General features: G+C 43.1%; 1 long non-coding RNA gene across 2 annotated transcripts; it reads right to left on the bottom strand.

Annotated features, from left to right (window-relative positions):
- Positions 1-5,730: 5,730 nt before the first annotated feature.
- On the bottom strand, positions 5,731-19,806 carry LOC136790347 (uncharacterized). Of its 2 annotated transcripts, none has more exons than XR_010830112.1 (3): positions 19,614-19,806; positions 13,890-13,976; positions 5,731-6,982 (listed from the first exon to the last, which is right to left on the bottom strand). It is a non-coding gene; the product is annotated as an uncharacterized lncRNA (long non-coding RNA). The 2 variants fall into 2 exon arrangements; XR_010830113.1 differs by lacking the exon at positions 19,614-19,806 and adding an exon at positions 15,595-16,968.
- Between the last annotated feature and the right edge of the window lie 2,490 nt (positions 19,807-22,296).

Here is a 22,296-nt window from a genome sequence, read left to right as displayed (position 1 = left end):
CACCACAACGAGCACATCAACAGCATGTGGACCTACATTTAAAGCTAGTGCAGAACACAGGTGCTACCTGCTCTTAGCAGCATGCCCTCAGCGAACGCCGGGCAGGATGCTCTGCTCCAGCAAAGGCTGCTGAATTGCCTGGAGAAGTAGCTCTCGTTAGAGCACACCGCGGCAGTCTCACTTCATAGTGACAAATGCACAAAGAGTTGTCACCAGGTTTATATCAGAGAAAAGGGTACGATATAGACAACCCAACACAGACAGAACAGGAATGTTAACACGGAAGCAAACGAGAAAATTCAAGAGAATTGACAAAAGATGCATTAGTACTCCTTATTTTGAAGGTCTGGCAAGTAGGGGAGTAATGATTAATGGTAGTTTTACTTAACTGTTTTATTTTTCTCATTTTATGAAAGGCACCACAATTACTCACTAGATACCAAGCAGGGATCATACTTCAAAGCCTGTGTTGTGTGCCTCAATCTTTGTTGGAACCCCAACAGGCCAAGTACCCGCTCAGTACCATTATCTCACTGTCTGAAAAGTATCTGTACAACTATGCAAGAATTCCAAAAATACCAAACAAACTCCACTAGAAAAGGAGACCATCAATAATCCCCTTTCACACAACACCTTTATTCCTAGAAGTTATTAAAATATACTCATTTCGATTCACCCCTGATTCAATGCTGCCAAATTTAGTTGTGGCAAATTTACATCAGGTGTGATTTTTGTCCCCAGGACGTCATTCAAGAAAATGTCAATGCATCGAGGCTTACACACACCAAGAAAAGAAACAACCAATCAGCTTCAGAAGTTCCAGGGATGCCTTAATCTCTGTGTTTTCCCTGTGTTTTTATAGTATATTGTTGCGTATGAGTTACAAATGCGTGAAAACATTAAAGTTGAGCCAACTACAAAATAAGCTAATATCTTGTGTTTTCTGAAAAATGCAAGCCTAATTAGAGTTTAGGTAATTAAAGCTTTCACAGTTATAAAAAATACAATACATTCATTTATGCAAATCTGCCACTGAGTGTGATTTCAGTAAAATACCATGTAATGCGCGTAACGTCAGAATTTTGCTTACAATTGAAATGTCTGCAAAGCAAGTTCTCTTCCTAAATTTCAGGCACATGCACTGTAATTCTCTTGCATTATGGATTTAAAACTCAGATTGCTTTGTCTTCATTTAAAAATGATTAGCAGTTTACATCGGATTTATATGCTGGCATAGCCTTTGTATCACTCAACAACTACAAGCTGATTTACAAAAGCCCGGCTACACTATGTGTATAGCTATGTAACTACAAAGTAATATGTGATGGCAGGCATAACCAGCACACATAATTTATAATTATGTGATTAGCAATATAAGCCACTATTATTAATTAACGTTTAATGCTGACATTGTGCTTGGGGCTGTATAAACTACAAGTGCAAGGCAATTTCTGCCTTGGAGTGGCAAGGGGCTAAAATGACAGGCACCGTCTCCCAGTCCCACGGCTCCTGGGGAGCCGGGAGGAGAAAGCGCCCAGCGGGCGTCCTGCAGCCGGCCAGGCACAGGCTGCTGCAGCTGCCCACCCCTCTGAGATAGGGAAAAGCTAAGGACCCTTTCCTTTATCAGAGACAACAAAGCAGGCCCAAGTCTTACCAAATAAAGGGTCTTCAGCCTCTGTAGCCCTGGGGCAAAGCACAAGCAAATCCACTTAATACAAAGCGAGGTAGACCCATGACTTTCTCCTCAGCTCACTGCATCTTTGGAGGCTTCACAGATGACTTTTGCTCCACTCTGTCACCCTGCAGAGTCGAGAACTGCTTTCCAGCATCTTTAGGGAGCCCTGACACAAAGCCTGACTGATCCTCCCAAGTCTTTAGAATACAAGGTCCCCCAACACCTTATCAGCAAGCTCTTGTGAAACAGCAGCCAAGGCATGTCTGGGCAGAAAAACAGGAGTGAGAAAGGTGATTCAGAAGCATTCCCCTGAAAGTGAGGGGCCAAAACCAAAGAGTTAAATAATCAGGATACACAGAACCACAAGAGCAGATGCTAAGTGTTTGAGGGAGAGGAGACTTTCCAGATAGTGTGCATGTTTGAGTTTGATCATTTCTTTCCAGTGCAACTTGAGAGGCTAACAGAAGCCGCATATAAAAGAGCTAGTGCTGGTTCACAGCACTCACAGGGTTGCTCTCTCAGTAGCCACATTTCCTTGAATATGCAGAAGGACTAGAGGTATGAAACTTCTTGTCCTGAAACCAGTATATCTCCAGGATTCCCTAACCAGGGAATAACTTATCCACTATCCACTTCCATATAAAGGGGAGCAGGGAGAATTTTTAACACCTGCCCTACGAATTAGCCAGGGGAAGTCTGCAGTAACTAAAATCGGGCTTAAAACTTTTTTTTTTTTTTGATAATTAGGCTTTGAAAAACACCTCTAACAGATACTGTCATTAGTTTTGAAAATCCTCTCCTTCTTTCATACTCAGCAGTGTGAATGGGAAAAAATCCAACCTGGAAGTGTCCTTCATTATTATTTACATAGAGCCTTACCTGCTCTTTTGTTGATAAATCGAAAAGCTGTATTTGCAGCAAAATAATGATAATATACAGCTGCATGGACAGATTACGAAAAGCAAAGCAACCAGACAATTATTTACTGTGCTACTATAAGACAGGTACAAACTTTCTTTACATCAACAAGTTTTAAAACTGTCACACAGCTTTTAATTGCCATTAATAAGGTAGAGATAAAACCCTCTGGGTCCTAATCCCATCATCATGGTGTTGCAAGTTAATGATATGTTAGCCAGTGCTGTATATCACTAGCTTACAGAAGGGTCAGAAGGAACATTTCATCCTAGGCCATCAAGGCTGTATTCCATGGGTAACCTCTAACCTGCTGGGGCTGTCAATCAACAAGCTGTACGCATGAATACCATGCTTCTGGTCAGTCATCACCCATTATTAACAGTTCTTTTGGTTGTTACAACTAGACCGAGTTGTCAGATCTTTTCAGGATAGTGAAGGGTGATTTGCTATTGATCTTGGCTCTGAGAATTAGCGATCTACTGCATGCCTTTGGCTAGCTGGTGGCACTGCGAGTGGCAGAAGATTGTTTGGCTTGCTGTGAAGGACCTCAGAAGATTACAAGAATACAGGAACTGTAAGAAACCTATAAAATATTAAAGGGGCTATCAAGGAAACACAGCTTCAGATGGATTTAGCTGAGAGATGAACTGGGATCACAAAAGTCAGGTCGTAGAAAGTAGCTGGGCCCCAGTAATGAGCAGGACCTCTGAGAAGTATTGTCATACGGATAATAGAGATCTGCATCCAACCTACCACAAGATTCATTGGCACTTTGATCGGATCTATGTCTCCCGTATAGACAAGGGCAAACAAAGAATCCAAAGCAAAGGCCATTTTCCCCTGCTCGCTATTGAAGTCTTTTTATAGAAAAATACTCTGGAGGCCAGGAGCTCTATTGAATAGTTTTACATAGGAAATACGACTAGAAGAGTCCTCCCAGGTCATCCCCTGCTATGTCTGACACATCATATCTCATTGATATCACAACATCACAATCTCATTGATAAATTTCTCAAGTTTCTTCTTGAAACCAGGTAGTTTTCTTGCCCCCGTGACTCCTATTGGAAAGCTGCTTCCAAACTTCAGGTTATTAGAAATCTTTATCTAATTTCCAAAGAACATTTGTTCAGAATTGGTTCCTATCAACTGTTCCTATGGCATTCAGTATACTTCTGCTTTAATCAGTTCTCTCTCACCATTTACCCTGATGATATATTTACAGGGATCAATATACCCCTATTCAGTTTTAGTTTTGCTAAACTAAATACACAGTCCTTTATTTCCTGTTCCCTATCTCAATTCAGTAACACTTTTTCTGGATGCTGCCTCTTTCAGGATTTCACAGCATTGCAGACGGGGTGAGGCTGGCAGGGACATCTGGAGGCTGACGCAGGGACACCCAGAGCAGGCTGCCTAGAGCCGTGTCCAGTTGGATGTTGAACATCTCCAAGAAGGAGGCTCCACAGCCTCTGGGCAGTCTGTGCCAGTGCTTCCATCACCGCACAGCACGGAAGGGCTGCCTGGTGCTGAGGGCACCTCCTGTGCTCCGCTTTGTGCCCCTGGCCTCTTGTCCTGGCACTGGGCACCACTGAAAAGAACCTGCCTGCATCCTCTTTGCACCCTTCCTTCAGGTAGATATACATATATTTTGTTAAGATCCCCCCAAAGCCTTCTTTTCTCTAGGCTGAACAGTCCTACCTATCTCAGCCTGCCCACATAGGAGAGGTGCTCCAGTCCCTGACTCCTTTGTTGGACTCTCCAGTAGCACCACGTCTCTCTTGTGCTGGGAGGCACACAACTGGATGCAATGCTCCAGCTGTGGTCTCACCAGTGCTGAGCAGAGAATAAGGATCACCTCCCTCGGCCTGCTAGCAATGCTTTGCTTAATGCAGTCTGGATACTATCAGCATTTTTTTTATATTTTTTTTTTTTTGGCAGCAAGGGCACATTGCTGGCTTGCGTTCAACTCCATGTCCACCAAGACCTCCAGGTCCTTTTCTGTCAAGCTACTTTCCAGCTGGGTGGCTCTCAGCATGTACTGGTGCCTGGGGTTGTTCCTCCCCAGGTGCAGCGCTCTGCACTTCTCCTTGTTGAACTTCATGAGGATCTCCCCAGTGCCTTGTACAAAAGTAGTCAGGAATCCCACATGTTTCCTGGATATGCTTCCCCTGATGCAACATCCAGGGGAACATCTCAGAGAATATTTCCCTTCCCTGCTGTTGCAGAGCTCCAGCAGTTGTCAGTCATTGTGAAATTCAGCAAAACACTTCTCTTTCACTTCCAGCTGATAAACCTCCTGCTCAGAGCAAAAAAAAACATCTGCATGACCTTGTGCTTTATTAGTACTTAATTTTATCCGTTTTCCACTTCTCCTGCTGTCAGGGTCAGTCCTCCTCTGAATTGCCAAGGCCTCTCAGCTTTCTGTCACTTACAAACTTTTTATTTGCACACTTCTGCTGTGGCCACAAATAAAAATGTTAAGATAGGTTATAAGACTGATCATTAATAAACTCTGCTAGTTACTGTTCTTGTACCTTGACAGTTCTTTCAACTCAGTTCTCAGAAATCCTCCTTTAACCTTTTCTTTACATTTCTTTTTAAAAATCATGCTCTCCCGACCAAATTATTTTCTTCCATGTAGCACTGCATTAAGTGTCTTACAGAAGTGTTGACAAATTAGAGCTACCACATTTCTCTTGGTCACAAACTCAGAGAAAGATATCATAAGAATCTGACATAATTTATCCTTGGTAACCTATCTACTACAATATTTGCTAATTAATCGTTCTTCCAACAGATCTATGCAAAGTTCAGTGTCTGTGTGTTATAATGACAACAAAGGTCACCTCCACCCAGTCTCACTCCACTACAAATGAAAAGTTTAGAAAGTTACTGGAATTACTACAGTACAAAACACAAACAAGAAGATTTGAGACCTCATCTGCCTGGCGACATGAGCCACAGTGTAAACCCATAAGAGTAGGATTATTTATAACTATGTAAAGGATTAGCCACCTCAAAATTATGCCATTATCTATCTAGAATAAAAATAATTTGAAAGGTCCCACCAGCCTCTAACTGGTTTACAGTTTATGACAGGCAGCTTCATTGGTCCCTGTTGTTGGGCTGAGAAAATATGGAACAGTTGTACAGAGCTACTTGCTCTGGAGTCTGCAAAGAGAATATAGCAAACTTTGATATGTTGTCCTATATTATCCTTGGCTTTGCCCCAGAATTATATTTTAGCATAGGTATCTTCATGGAAACGGAATTTTTGGAAGGAGATAGAATTGCCTTCATTGTTTCCTTAGCAAGCTTGCAGAACTCCCAGGTGCCAGCCCAGCTCTAATTACGACCTTGTTCTACAGAATAGTGACTTCAATATTACAGACATGCACAGAGCACATGCTGCTGTGGGCCCTTTCAGACAGCTACTTGTGATGTCTGATGGAAACATAATAATATGGACAAATTGCTGAAAATAACGTTCCTTTCTGAACTCCACTGCCTCACCAGGTCAATTTAATTACTCAGAGAAGATTAACAAAGTGAGAAAAGAGTAACATTGCTAGACCCCAAACCATGTGCCAGGTCCCTCTTGCAGAAGAAAGGATGATTTTGTGACTAAAACACAGCTGAGAGACTTATAGCGGGACTCTTGATGTTCTTTATGACATTGGACAAGTCACTTACCACTTCATGACTCGGCTTCCCCGCCTATAAAGTCTCCATCAAGAGAGTTCACAAAAACTATCATTTTGAGACCTATTAGAGACATACTGAGCTCTGTTAGAGCTTTTGAGGCACTTTTAGATCCTTAGTTGCTAGAAACTATCAATTCAATAAGCATATTTGAATTCAACAATTCTTTATTTCATCTGAGTCAGTAGGGCTGCTTCTCATACAAAGCTTTTAGTTTAGAAGTTGTTCTTATGGGTTTAGAGAGCCTGAATTTCAATCTTGTGGTAGCAGAAGGTAAGGATAGCAACGTGCATGGCACATGAAATATTGCCATATCCACTCGTCATTGGAAGCTGGTTGGTTTAGAAGATGAAGGTGAAAGCAGATACCCCAACCCCTGACAGAAGTAAATCGAAAGAAGTATTTGATAAGGATCAGGCATTTGTTCATAGGTCTAACATGATGAAATGCAGAGCCCAATTTTTACAAGAGCCAGTCACCTAACCCTCAGTACTGAGTCACTCAAAGCTGCCTAAACAGTCTAAATCATCATCTTTACAGTTATATCATTTACTAAGCTTGTCAGACCTGGGCTTGCATGAGATCCAAGGGCAGCCACCAAAAATGCCATATGTAGCTTGCAGACATCTGCAGTATTCTTGACTGTCTTCTTGCTAGGTGTGCATAACTCCAGTTGTCTGGCCTTCTCTAGAGAAAGAGAACAAGAGGAAAGTTCATTGTCTCCCCGACAATTTGCAAGAATATCTGAATTAAAAATGGAAGTTTTGTCATTTGCATGGCAAAGAGAGCAGGGAAAGAGAGGAAGTATTGTTAGGTATTGGTAATGTAAAAACATAAGTATGCTGTTATTTATGTAATTAGTTATTGCTTTCATTATGGGTGCAGTCTTAATGGTTATAGTATTTATGTATAATTACCTTAATATTCACTGAAATTTCCAAGTAGCTCCCTAATTAACTGTCTCAAATATATAATTACATTGCATCTTTACGCAAGACTTGCCTAATTAATGTAGTTACACCACTTCTTTGTGAATGTGCATTATTAAATGCTCTTCGCATCATTCTTCTGACTTCTTGTAATTCACGCTTTACAAAAATTAAGACCCTGAATTAGAAACCTTCATGAGCAACCAGCTCCAAAAGCAAGCGCCAGATGATCTTTTCTTAACAAAAAAACAAATCTTACTAAGCCTCATTACCACTCCCTTTAACAAAAGCTTTCCATCTGTATCTGAAAGAAATCCCAGGTACCATTGTCTTTTAAGAGGGCATAGAAAACAAGTTATAGATGCGAAGAAGATTTTACTGCCATCAAGGGTCCAAACTCCCGGACTCCCTAACTCATCTGCTGACAAGCCCATCTGGCAAGGGAACCAGGTGACTGCGTGATAGCACCCCAACCACTTGGCAATATCAGGTGGCATTTTCAAAATACAAAAGTAACATGAGGCTTAGGAAGACTGTCGGCAGTGAGACTATCCTCCAAAACCACATCAGCTGTGGTTTTAAATCAAGAGACACCCTTTTTGCCAATCCCCTCACTGACTTCTACACTTGCCACACTACCTGCTGCTCTGTAGTGTCCCACATGCCACAAGTTAGCAGCGTGTCACAACTTGGAGGTCTCGCTCTAGCCCGCAGCTCCTGGTCCATGGGGTTATCCATTAGCTCCGTGGGGAAAAGGCCTTATGCTACCATTGGTCAGCAGCACATGTGAAGTTGCAGGTACAGGTCTGTTACGGCTCTGAAGAATTGAATTGCATTTATAGACTGAATTCGTCTGATCCCCAGCATCCTGGAGTGCTCAGGTAGGAACCTGAGAAGAAAGGGAATAGGAAGAAATTCTGGGATCCTGCCTTGTGCAAAGACTTTTTCAGGGGTCCTTTATGCCAGTCTTCATCTGCCAAGAAGGGCATTATAAAGCTGCTGAAGGAACAGAAAGCTTAGGCCAGAGGCAGTTTCTCAGAACAGGAGGAGGTACACTGAAAAGTAGCAGAGCTAAAGAAACCTCATCAGAGCTCTTACTTAACAGAACAAATCTGAATTCACCAAAAGGCAAGGACAGGATTTCTCAGACTGTAGGCAGGCCGGATGCCAACGAGGAATTTGATTCTGCCATTTTGATAGGGCAGACGTCCCCACTACTGGACTCGGCAAATGCTGTGCCCGTACAGGCATGAGAAGCCTAACGGCGCACTCCAGCAGCACGCAACTCACTGCCCACATCTTCTTGATTTGCTCAAAGGTAGCATGTTTTTCACACCCCAGATTTTTTTGAAACAGTTGGGTATGCACCACAGACGTTTTCCAGAGATTAATCCACTGGTTAAATGGTTGCACCAAGAATTAGGATCTGGAGAAAATCTTGCCAAGTGTACGTGTAGACTCCAGAACGGTTTTAGCTGGTGACACCCATCCATGCGGCAAGTGAAGTAGGGGAAGAAACATTTCAAGGACATTCACTTAGCACACATTCACATGGAAAACTAAGGTGAAGATTCCTGACGGAGCTGTAATGAAGACAGTCACTGTCTGTTCCAAACGGCCTGCTTTTTTACATTACTTATCCATTTCCAGTGTGAAATTTTGCTTGACACTTTAAACCTTTGGAGCCTGGGACCCAGGTTTATTTGTATTTACTATTGCAAAGTTTTCATCAACCAGCTGTCACAGATAAGCAATACAGACACGCAGAACTAAGGAGATCATCTCATTTCAGCTCCCATAGGAATCACTATATACTAGCACAAGGGTATATTGCATATAAACTATACCATATAAGAAAAGAACCTACCCCTGATAACTCTGCGTGGATACAGACAGAATTGCTTTGGTAGGCAAAGTAATTTGGCTTTGCTGAGCTTTACAATGCAAGCTGGCATCTTTAAGTGTAGAACTGTGCAGTTTGGCACCTAAATAAATAGCCTAACTTTCAGATGTGCCAAACATCAGAAAACCAGAACAAGGGCTACTGGGTACATCTTCAAATATCCTGCCCCACATCCATATTTTTGGGCCGTTTAATAACTGGATCGTGTTTTTCCACAGAAGGCCATAGCCCTAACCTGCCTATATCAAACAAATCTGTGCTCTAACAGGTTCAAGCACTGAACAAATATCAAATTCTTCATTGCTAGAAAATCACTGCTATTTTAAAAGAACCTCTTGCTTTTTTGAAATAAAAGATACCAACTCATATACTGGACGGATCCACTAATTAAGCACTTTGTACTGCAGTATTTCAGATAGATTTTTAACCTATCAGATGAACATGTTTCAACCAATGTGTGACATGTGCATGGAAAATACAGTATCATTCCAGCATGGGTTTTTTCCACTTCCATTTTTTTTCAAGTTTGTAGTACGCAAAGAGTTACTGAAATAGCCAGCCATACAACATCTGGGAGACAAAAAACACTCACAGGAAAATACAGCAGAAGGGGAAGATTCATGAAAACAGGAAACATTAAGAGGAGAGTGAAAATATGTCAAAACAAAGGAGGTAATAGACCATCAGGACGAATGAGTTCACCAATCGGCAGAAGTTCCTCAAGAGCCTTTGGAGACCAGCAAGGTGACGTATGCCCCTCCTGCCACAAAGGGACAGCAACCCTTTTATCCTCCATTTTGCACACACATGAAGTATGGTGGTCTGCCCACAGACGGGCTTGTTCCACACAGAAACATTAGCTCCATTTTCCAAGTCCCCTGCCTTACTCTGATAGGAATCATCAGCATTTAAAGAACACTGCTCATAGCAAATACAGATGCTTACAGCCACAGGTGCCAAGGGTGGGTGCTTAGACCTACTTAAAGCATCACTTGCAAATATGCACACTGCAGAGGACTTTTTGCTCCAGCTGTGACCATAGCCTTTTCACTAACACTTCCACAAAAAGCCTTTTACTTGCCTAAAGCTTTGCCAGTGCTCCTGTACTTCCAGGCATACTAGAGGATTCCTTTGCATCACTCACCTTCCCTCATATTTCTGCTCAAGAACAGTTTAGTCACCCAGGAATATCAGTAATATTCTGAGATAGCTTCACAACAGAATAAAAATCGGCAAATACCTGAAGTGAGCAGCCCTCAGATGGAGCGCTGTTCACCCAGGCTGCTCAGGCAATGTTTCAGTGACATACCCAAGTGTAGAAATCAGGACATGGTGCAACATGAGGAGCTGTGAAAGCAAAGGCCATTCTGCAAGAGATTACACAGACTTCAAAGCCTGTCAAAGCAAAGGTCCTCCCTGCCTTTCTGAGGGGACCCTGAGATAGAAGGAGCCTTTGTAAAGACACCATCAGCTCTTGAGCCTCTATAACTTTAGAGAGAAAAGCAGCCAGGTATCACCTGCACAAAGAGAAGTTCCTTGTGTGGATTTTCTCAGTCTTCTTATCACGAAACAATCTCGGAGGATTTTGACTGAGGAGATGAGGTATCACAATGCTTTGTAACAGACCATGCCCTGGCCTGTGACAAATGAAGGATCTGAGGACAATAAAAAAAAAAAAATAACAGACTTCAGTGCAGCCTCACCCATTGGCTTTCCTTATCACTTGCACCAGACACGTGGGATCTCCCCATTTCACGGTGAATATTTTCCTCTGACACAAAGGCCCTTTAGATACACGACTCCTGCTGACTTTCAAAGGACAGGTAAGCACTTAAATGCACTTGTGCCTTCAAAATCTCCCCCTAGTGACACAGCAGTAAAATTAAGTCTCCAAGACTTGCAATAAAATGCATTCACTGGTGCCCTATGAAACACCCTGAATAAAAATCAGGCTTTTGGGAACAAAAAGAGCACACGGGGCTGGGGCGCAATGCGCTTTTCCTACCACCTGGAGAGAGGAGTGGGGAAACCTCAGGGCCAAGGCCAAAGGGGGGCTTGTGCCCCACAGAGGGTCTGAGGGGAAGGCTGAGGAGGAAGAGGCAGCCACAGGAGGCTGTGCATGGAGGTTGTAGCCAAAATTTTCCATCAGGTTCAATCCCAAAAGTAAAGTTGCCTTCTGAAGGATACACTGTCTCCACAAATCCATATCAACACATGGCCTCTGGAAAAACTCTGCTGGAGGCAAGTGAAACTGAATCCTTGGGATGGCTGCCCCGAAGAGGAGAATGTGCATGGTTGTTAGATGCCGGCCTTGGCAAGAGGCGGGTAGCAGCACGTCTCCTCATCTCACGTGTCTCTGAAAGATGGGGTGGTCGGGGCGTTGCAGCTCTGATGGTGGAAAACAAGAGCTTGAGCTCTCCCTCTGGGGTTGTGAATGTGCTGCCATACCCATGAGTGTTTCGTTGTACTTTGAAAAAAACGTTAACACCTTTTACAAATTCCAATTTAAGCCTCAGAGGTGCCCGAAAAGTCTGCGTTGTACACTCTAGACCTAAACACCATCACAAAGTAAAGCAGCATAGCTGTGCATCTGTCAGGCTACAGAAGACATTGGCCCAGAACAGAAACAAATACAGACCCTAAAAGTTCATTGCAATCCAGCACCACATCGCATTACATACAGACCTGCCCACCGCTGAACCCAGACCCCACCATCACCAGGCAAGCAAGGAATAGCCCGTCTCTCCCAGCTGAAAGACCTAGAGCAGCTGCCCAGGCTCTCCTATAAATGCGCGCACAGCAACACGCACATCAGACCCAGCGATCAGAAAATACGAGTGACTGCTCCGACCCCGGCGAGTGCACAGTACTGTGGAGCAGCACTGTGCTCAGTGGGACACCCGCAAAGTGAATCCCTATCTCCACATCTCATTTTTAATAAGTTGATTTTAACCGTTACCTGAAAGGCAGCTCTTCCACAAAGTGTTGATCATTCACAACAACGAAATTGGGAAAGATAGAGGGGTTTGGGGAAACAAAAAAAAAAAAAAAAGCCACTTAATTACATACAGTGCTGCATGACTTCACAGAGCAAAGCTTTTCTTTAAGATCTTAAGACCACCCACAAGCATAACACATGGCCTGGAACCTGAAGAGAATATCTGAACAGGGGTCTCAGCATAAGGATGGGAGGCGGGCAGTTTTGCTTGGGCATATGCAAATGTTTGTTTCTACAGGATCAAATAAAAATTAACTATTTGTTGTGTCTGGTTATCAGTTGTCTGAGCTGGGGGCTGCTTGGTAAAGCAGGGAGAAATAAACCTTTAAAACCTGTGACACGGGAGCATTATTTGTCTGTGCGAGGCTTTAGTCACGGTTCCTGGTGTTTTATGTATAGATGTTGTGCAAGAATAGGACAACAAGGGCTTTGTTCAACTTGATCATCTCATCAAACAGGGCTAAAAGAATAAAAGTTGGGATGCAAGACTAAATGGATATGATCTGAATGCATATTTGTGTTACATCTAATACAACCAGCATCATAGATGAACAAGATCAAATAAATGGTAAAACCTGACAAAGAGAAGAATAGATGGTGTGTGGAGCCATCTGTTTTGGAGGACACCCAAATCTGTCTGAATCAGGAAGGCCAAACTACCAGCTATTCTAAGATCCTCCATTCCAAGAGTGGCCTAATACGCAACTACACAATCAGCTTCTCTCACCATCACTTTGGCTGCAACTTTTTTGTGCAATTAAGTAATTTATTCCTTTCTTCATCCTCCTGATTCTAATGAATCCAAGCCACAAACAAGCCCCAGTTGCTCCTATTCAAGGAGTCTGATTGCATCTGGCAGTAATTGCTGAAAATCCTGAAGAGGAAACAGGGAAGGAAAGCATATTGTTTGTGGGGGTAATAGGTGAAGACCTGCCTCTCTTGACCTATAATACATTAGTGTCAGTGAACATTTGGCAGCCTTCAGATGATTAGCAATGAAGATGAATCAAGCAAAAAAAGAGGTAGAAATCTGCCTCATCTGAATCGCCAGAACTGCATAAATTTGCATGTTGATTAGCTGTTCTTTTGTCTGTGTTCCTAATTATTATGACACATTATGTCTTCATCATGCAAGATTCTGATCTGTCTTGTTCAAAATGCATGTAGAAAAAAGTGCTGTTTATTGATTCAACATGTAACTTTAATTTTTATGTTTGCTTTAATTAAATACATATTTGATTGCCTTTGACTGGTGTCTCAGATTTTTTTAACTCTTATTTACTTCATCCTGTTGACAAACAAACAGGTAACCTTTCTTTATTCTCAGATCACTTGCTGATTAAAATCCTCCCTACCCCCATCCTCTTCTTCACACACAACAACCTTCGCTTCCTCGTTAGAGCAAAGATTACCAAAAAAACAAGTCCTTCGGTAACAGATGAGTGGTGAAGCATGATATCTACAGGACTGAGCAGGATTGCAAGGACCTTAACGATGTTAACGGTAGCAAAGAAGTGCGTGTACTACAGGGTCAAGGTAATTTTCTTACACCATAAATTCATTAGCAATAAGACCAGTAAAGTGCCTGGAAATGCAGACTTCTGATTCGCAGGATTAGTTACAACAGGCTAGATCCTACCCAGGAATTCTTCCATTGACTTTCACAGCAGCAGGATTAAACTGCAGAGTTCCTGGCCCCCGAGGCAGTGAAGTCCCCACTGTCCCACTAACTCATACGTGATTCCGACAGTCAGAGCACTTTACCTGCTTCTAGTAACTGGACAACTTGAAGTTGACTTTTCTTCCTACAAGGCTTGCTTGAGTGGCTACAGGCAGCCAAAAGAATCAAAACTAAATAAAAGAAAAATAGGATGTAATTATTCATCACTGTGACCTAAAAGAAGTTTCCAGAAGTTTATTTGTAAAGAAAAATAAATAAATAAAATTACATTTCATTGAAACATTTCATTCACTCCATAACAATATACTTTAATTTATATTTTATCTCTAGCATATTTTTTTTATTTTAAATAAAATTGAAGTCATTTTGAAAATTAAACAATTCCTTAAGATGGAAAATCAATGCATTTCACTGTAGAGCATCTTGGAATGTTTAGAAATGTTGAAATGAAACATGAGGCTTTTTTTGGCATTTTTCTACCTTTTTCCACAAATTGAACAATTCACTAAAAGCAGCACAAATTCATGATTCATTTTGTTTGACAGAAAACTGCATATTTAAACCAAGAACTCAGTTTCAGATTAAACATTTGACCCTCTCCTCTGCCTACTAATATTAGTTTACCTTCATTACATGGGGGCTTATTATGAAATCTGACCTCTTTGTAGTGGGGCAAACAATATTTCCCTGGAATTTTTGTTTCAGTAAAATAAACATAATCACTGCTGTAATTGGGAAAACTAAGTAGCTCACTGAACTTTGCAAATAATTTCTCAGATTGTGGGTCAAATATTAGTGTCTCAACTTTGACTGACTTCCTTTAAATATAAAAATTATGTGTTTGTGTGTGTTATTTTTTTTTCTAAAATCCACCCCTTCAAGGAAAGCAGTGAATAGCCTATTAAATTTTCTCAAACGGCAAAAGGAATATGCTAGTCAGTGTACAGAGATTAAGCAAAACTGTATTGAGAAAGATGCCTGAGGATGAAAAAAAAAAACACTGTATATTCAAGCAATTGATTTAGCTGTTATTTTTTACTATTGTACCCCTGCCAAACCAAAAGAGATTTGAAACAACAACGCCTGCCATTTTTCACTGTTAATGGCACATGATTGGCTGCAAGTGTAATCAGTTGCTTGGTACCCAATAATCATCTTGAAACACAGGTAAATGCAAATCCGTATTTGTAAGAATATAAACATGTAGCTACAGAATAACTACTGGAACATAACCACTTAAAGGCTTTGACACCAACCCACAAGGCAGGGAGGAAAAAGTTGTCGCATATTGAGGTTATTCATGGTCATTTTCCTTTAGTGCCAAGTGTGTCTGTCCCAGTCTAGTGGTACATGGTAACCTCCACCCTGCACATCCATTGTAGTATCAACAGCCAGAAATAACCAAGGAGCCAAAAGGAAGCGCACGCGTGGACAATAAATAATAACAGGGAGATAAATGGAGGCAGCTAACAGACTCCCTCTTTTCTGAAATTCCCTTCCCAAAGCAGTTAGCACACGCTGGCCCATAGAGGCACAGAGTGGCTCTGGGCTCCCCAAGCCTCCACAGCACCAAGCACAGCTGGAGACAGCCAAGCGAGCTGCCAGCTGGGGCCAAGTGTGACAGAGAAGTAGGTCTCACTGGTGTTGGTGATGTGGTGCTAGCCACCACGGCTCGCCTCTGCCCTGGCAGCACTGGCTGAGGACAGGACAGCCACGCAGTTAGTTACCAGCATCACCCTAGGGCCAGGACCACTGCCATGCGCTGCCACCACCAGCATCAATACATACATGCACTGCAAGCATCAGAGCAGACACCTGGTTTACATTCAGTGCAGAAGAGATCTGGCTGATGAACAGATGCAACGCCCTCTTCGTGCTCCACAGCACCTCAGGAAGCACGGAAAAAGAACAAGAACAGCAAGGTTTGCCAGGGGTCCTCCGTCTCTCCCTTCCCAGGAGCAGAGGAGAGGGGAGGCTAGCAGCAAGGAGCCTGGTGAGCAGAACAGCATGTTTCCCCAGTACAGTCTCATTTCCTCCAGCAAAGGTGCCTACCCTTTCTGATGATTGCCATCCCCTCCCATAGTCCTTTCCTACAACTTAACCAAGAGGAGGGACCCAGCCCTTCCTCACACCTGGAAGTCAACCCAGCTGCACTACGTTATCCAAAGAGCAAGTTCTATCTTCTGTAAAGGCTTCCCATTCCCTTCTCCTTATCCCACGAAAAAAGCAAGGGCTGTCTTTTACATCTGGCCAAACTTATCTTCATGTTGATTGCTCCAGAGTCCAACCCAGAAGGCTGAAGTCTTGCAAGAAGGGAGCTGGGGACACCAACTGAGATTTACCAACACATTGGGAATTGATCGTCACCCAGCCTTGAGGAAATCCACACTAAAGACATGAGTTCTTCCCAACTAACACCCAACAGGCTTTCCAGCTCCTAAGAAAGCTCCTACAGCTCCTAGCCAAAGGGCAGCTTGGGCTAAATCTGCTAGAATTGAATCTTCTAGATCCAGCGCGGTCTGGACTCAAGCCAAGATGTGGAAGTGGAGCTATTCGAGTGGCATTGATGGATGAGGCCCTCCTGTCAGCAGGGAGAGGGCATCCATCCATCCTCATCCTCCTTGACTTCAGCACTAACCATGAGATATTGCTGTCTTGTCTGACGGGTGGCAGAAGTCCAGGGTAATGTACTAAAATTATTTTGAGTCCTTCCTGCTGAGACACACCCCGTAACTACTGAAAAAGCATTATCTTCAGCACTACACTCCTCTCTCCTGTGGTCTTCTCATCTGCATTCTTTACAGCTCTTCCCTGTGTCTGCACAGAGCTGCTAGGTGACTTGACATGGATTGAATTGCCAGAAGCAGGCAGGTGAAATATGGCTGTATCTGTGTCTCAGCGTATATAAACACACTGCTACCACCAACATGGCAGTGGAAGAAAAGCAGCTAGTTAAATCCAAGCAAGACAGAGGTAAGACAGATGGGAGACAGGACAGCATTTTTAAGAGCTTGTCACTTGAGTGCAGTATGCCTGGCATGAGGTCGCATTTCCACAATTGGGGTGTTTGTTTCATAATTTAGGAGTGCTCTTGGATTTGCTACTGATGCTAAGTTTTCCTACAGAAACCTCTGCAAGCAACACTTCTATTCTCTTCCATTGGCTAGGAGACTCTCTCCCATCCTGGCAGGTGATGACCTTGTCTCGGTTATTCATGGCCGTGTCACTTCTCAGCTGGACTATAGTCATTTGAAATATGCAAGCATGCAGCATTCATGCTTAGAAAACTTCATTTACTGCTGCAATGCATCTCTTCAGTGACAAAGGCATATCAAACCTGGCATTGGGCCTGGCACCAGCTTCCCATGGAATTCCTAATTGAGTTCATGGTCTTCATTCTTATCATCCTCGTCACATCTAACAAGCTGTGTAAAGCTGCAGCGAAGGGGCCGTTTGACAGATTCGCTCCACTAGTCCTATGATGTCTCTGCAGAAAGAATCGAACACATCTGTCCAAAGCCTTCAGCCTGTGGATTGAACATCTTCAGGGAACGCAAACCTTCACCAAATTTCCCCTCTATCTTAAGGCATATTTCTCCGACTTGCATAAATAATAACACCAGAAACACAAAAACAAGGTGCTCCATTGCATCTACTTCTCCCTTGGGAGGAAGGTGAGAGAGGGAATCCCATCTGAAAGCCCTAACAAATTGTACAGGCTCCCTTCTTGTACAACTTTTCCACAATGCTTGTTCCCCTTGACAGATCCTCACTCCGCAGGTAGCACCAGTCTCACCAGCAGAGCCAAAACCTTGCCAGCATGGTATGATTGACTTGGCATGGCCCTGGCACAAGTTGCTCCCTCCTGGGGCAAGGTGGCTGCCCACGGGGAGCTGACATGCAGGGCATACACTAGGGGCAGGGGTCCACACTGTCATGCCTGGGAGTTAACTTGAATCTGTCCGGAAAGAAACCAAATGTGTTGCACCCAATTACTAAAGTGAGCTCATTGTATCTATTTTTATTGTATATGTTGTTCCTTTTCGAATAAGGAATTTGCAGGAATTCTATACCTTGCCAGCTCCTCAGCATGAATATTATTATAATTGTTTAAACTGTGAGTTTATACATTTTTCTCAGCATAGTAAACACAGTTTTAGAGGATGTTTGCAGGTCATATGGCCTTTAAAACCACATATTCTCTGGATTATGAACCTTAATCCAAATAAGACTTTTTTTTAATTGATTTTTTCAAGTGCTGCAGTATTTTTAAAGAAGCATTGTTCTAAATCTCATCTTCTGAGTCCTGCAATCACATCTCTGAGTCCTGCAATTTGAAAAGATCACAGCCGACGATGGTAAGATGGGAGGTCATGATACCAGGAAGAACATGGAAATTATTTACCATATAAAGACTATGAAATGTAATGAAGATCTGCATAAAGGATGAAAACACTTTACCCAAGAGCAGTGTTTGCTGAAATTCATACTGATTAAACTATTGTGGCAAGAGTCACTTGCTAGAGGCTTTCTTTCCCATAGCTAACTTAGAAGTCACTGATAATGGAGCTATTACTAAATATGTCTGTATCTATGGACTTGAGTGCTGTATTTCATCTTTATGTTGTTATTGTTTTGCTATAATTATTGTTTATCCTCAGGAAAGACTGAAGATTAGTTTATGCTCAGATTTCTGCTAATATAAAGATCAGTTAGAGGTATTTCTTTTCCCAGTATATTCAGACTAGTACAACTCCTTAATGTACATCAGAATACAAGTATTTATACTGTACAGCTCTATTTGCCTTGATTCTGTATTTGCAATAAGAAATTACTAAAATAAAGCATCATTATATCAGCAGAATTGCACCCATGCAGTAGGGATTTTGTTAATTTAACCAACCCTGCGTGGTCTAAGACAGATTAAGTAAAGCTTGCTTAAACTGACTAGAGGTACCTGTTTGTGACCTTCCTTGGGGAGAGGGATCACCAAAGCCACCACCATCTCCAGTGGTACAGGTCAATGCTGTGAACACTGAAGCAGCAACAGATACTCTTCAAACAGACCAAGCAAAAGAAGCTGGCGGAGAAGCTGGGAGGCACAACAGGTTTGGTCCAACCATGTATATTTTTCAACCCTAACAGCCTTACTAATGTTTAGTTGAGGGTTTTGATTTGGTTGGTTGGTTTTTTAGTTTTTTTTGAGCTCAGGTTAGTTGAAGCATTTTCAACTATTTTTATTAGTGTGACTCGCTGAAATTTCAAAATCGAATGAGGGGAGAAAACCTTTCTGCACAAAGGTGATGAGGCTGATGTTGAAACTTAAAAGCAGCAGTTGGCCATAAAATTTGCAAGACATGATCTACCCACTCACAAGAAAAAAACAGTGGGTTTTGGGGAACTGGCATTTCCTGACCTTACCATATTCCTGCATAAGGACCTCGCCCAGCTTTATCCTCTGCCAGCCTGCCGTAAACACTCCACCTCACACTTGCCTCATTTTTCAAAGCCTGGAAAAGATCTGAGAACACGTGGCTGCTTCATTCTCACTATAATCAATACTATTTTGTCCATGAGGCAAGGACAGCCCCCCAGAAGCACCTTGCACAGCCCGTGCCATGCCACCCCTGGCCCTGAGGTAAATGGTGGGGCCCTCACCTCCACCAGCGCCATGGCACAGCCTGGGGCTACCACCACACCATGGCTGTGTCCCCCGGCTTGTGGGTGCAAGCTGGCAGGTTCAGCCATGCCCTCACTCCTTTTCTCAAGTTTTGTGAGGAAAAGGAAAAGCGCATACATGAAATTACCTCAGGAGCTGATGAACATAAATAGCATGGGGAGCTGTGTGGAAGTCGGCCGTTATGGCTTAAAATGTGGCCTCTGGCGGGGGCGGTTAAATTGCTCTGAGGGACAGATCACAGACAGCAGTATATACTGACATGTGCCTGTCAAATTCCTTGAAAATGGAGGATTTGGGGGCGCTTCAGCTTCCCTCCCATGCTGGACACGGTATCCCTGACAGGAGGGTTACCTCAGCGGCTGCTGGGTGGGCAGGAGAAGTGCGGCGACAGCACTGCTGCTGCCATCGGCGGCTGGGCTGCCTCTGAGAGCAACGCCGCTTTTCGGCACAGATTATTGTTCCTCATATTCCTTTGTTTGCCGTTGTAATCTCCGTAGTCATTCTCGTTGATAAACAAACAAGTGAAAAGATGCAATGAGGTGTAAGAATAGATTTGCACAGGGCAGACAACTGAACATTTAATTTATTTACCTCTCCTAACAGATACCTGGGGTGACATTTATTAATAAACGGCATTATCAGGTGTCTGATATGTAGCTCACAGAAATTAATTACCCAGCCCATGGTAAAACCATAACAAGCCTGCAGTGCTGTAACATTTGTGCTAATTGAAAATGAGATAAGTGCTGTGGGTGCAATTTGCATTCAATGCAGTGTATTAATTATCTTCAGTTCTCTTCATGATAAATATACCTGACTGAACCACTCTGCTAATTTACTGGGTAATAGAGTCATAAGTGGATTCCCTTAGGTGACCAACTACCGGCACTGGGCTCTCCGCAACATCAAGGCCTTCATCTTTTCCAAGTGCTTACACTGGTTAGCAAGCACTATATGATTTTCTTGCAGACTGAGTTGAAAGTACACAGCAGCAAACTCTTTTTTGTGACCTCTCTGCTGCTAAATACGAAATTAGAAAACACCCCCACACACACACCAGACTTTGTACTTCATAAAGCAAAACAGGACACATTTCATTTCCATTAACGACACGCCGCGAAGTTTGATGGCAGCTCCACGAGGAAAAGCCTTTCCCTCCATGCTCCTCGTCCCCCCCCATCCGCTTCACAGCTATGTTGTCGTGGGATTTAATTACATTTCTGTGTGAAATATAAATTAATTGACTCTTGTAATACCCATAATGATCAGGAAAATTCAGATTTAAAGATACTGTGCAGTTCCAGTAGATTAAGGCACTAATTGTTCCGCTCTCACCGACTACGATTTATATGGGGATCAGATTACAAAACCAATATGTGCTCGAATTAAGGCTCTGTGGTACCGTACAATTAGGACTAACGTTTTTTGTAAATGGGCCCAATAACGCAAAAAGCACTTTGCTAATCCCAGTCTTTCTAATTCAGAGGTCATGCATTGTCTAAGGCAACCACTCGTACTGTAGGCAGCCACCGTCCTTTATTCACCCTCCTCCTCCGTGGCTTGGGTTTCTGAATTTGCCGCTAACCTTGGATGCGCTGTTACTAATTTCAGGGTAGGTGATGGCAACGCAAGGAGATCAGGGCCAGCGCTTTGCTGCGCTGCCCCTGGAGCAGCCCGGGCACGTTGTGACTGAGAGGTGATATCTGCCTCCGCCAGCTCCCCTTTGGTTTGCAGGCTGTGGATGGGGTCAGCTTTTGGGCTCGGCTGTCAAGTAAGCAGACATCCGGGGCAGCAGACGGATGGAGGTGACAGTCATGCTCGCATTGAAGGGGACGGGAGGTGCTGAGCAAAAAACTCAGCCCTAGGAACAGTCATGGCCTGACTGCCTGCAGGCAGCTCTGCAAGCAGGGAAATGGGACGGCAGCAGAGCTCTGCTCCCCTTCATCACGCTACCCCACAGCTCCCCAGCTACTGAAGAGTGAGAAATACCAGTTCAATGCCAGAAGGATGAACTGGCTTTCTCAAAAGAGCATTTAAGTGCAAAAGAGCTGGAGAGAAGGTGCACTTCTGCCAGAGACCTGTTCACAAGTTCCCTTTTAAAACAGCAAAGGCTCTGCAAGCTCTTACCATGTCTGTTTCTAAACACATCAACTGCAAATAAAGGTTGGTTTCCCGAAATATTTTGCGTGGCTGCCCAAATACTCTTTTGCATCTGAAGTTTGCATGGCTCATTAAAAAAATAAAAAAATAAAAATAAAAATCAGTTTAATACAAAAGGAGAACTGTAACATTTTAGAGTGATTTTTAATGTGCTGATATGATCTGTGCTGGAGATCTGATCAGTGACATCTACAAAGGCATCAATTATATTTCCCCAGCAATTTTCTTGCTCTCTGGTGAGGAATTCTTTGGAAAGATAAAACCAAAGAAATCTTATGTCTTAGAAAACTATAGGGGGAAGGGGGCAGCTTAGCAGCATCTTCTGGTTCGGATGATAGCCAAAATCAGAACTCTTGTTTTCCTATTCCATGGGTGGAGGGAATGAAACCCTGGCTGTGCAGCAGCATTCCAGTTCTCCCAACCCGAAGCTCTCCTGAAAAATAGTTACTTCCCTACATGGACAGCGGGACTTACCTGATGTAGAGGGATATGGAGGTGTTCTGGGGTGGCTCCTCAGCCCATAGCAAGGGCAGGGTTATCCCACCCAAACCAGAGCCAAGTGTCCCCATTTACATCGGGAAACAGGCAAGCCTGGGACTTTATGCATTGCAGCCAACTTTACATTACTCTCCACCCCGTATATCCCCCGG

This window comes from Anser cygnoides, chromosome 3 (assembly GCF_040182565.1).
Source record: "Anser cygnoides isolate HZ-2024a breed goose chromosome 3, Taihu_goose_T2T_genome, whole genome shotgun sequence".
Taxonomy (NCBI): domain Eukaryota; kingdom Metazoa; phylum Chordata; class Aves; order Anseriformes; family Anatidae; genus Anser; species Anser cygnoides.
Note: the sequence above shows the minus strand (reverse complement) of the source record. Positions and strands in the feature narration are given on the sequence as shown.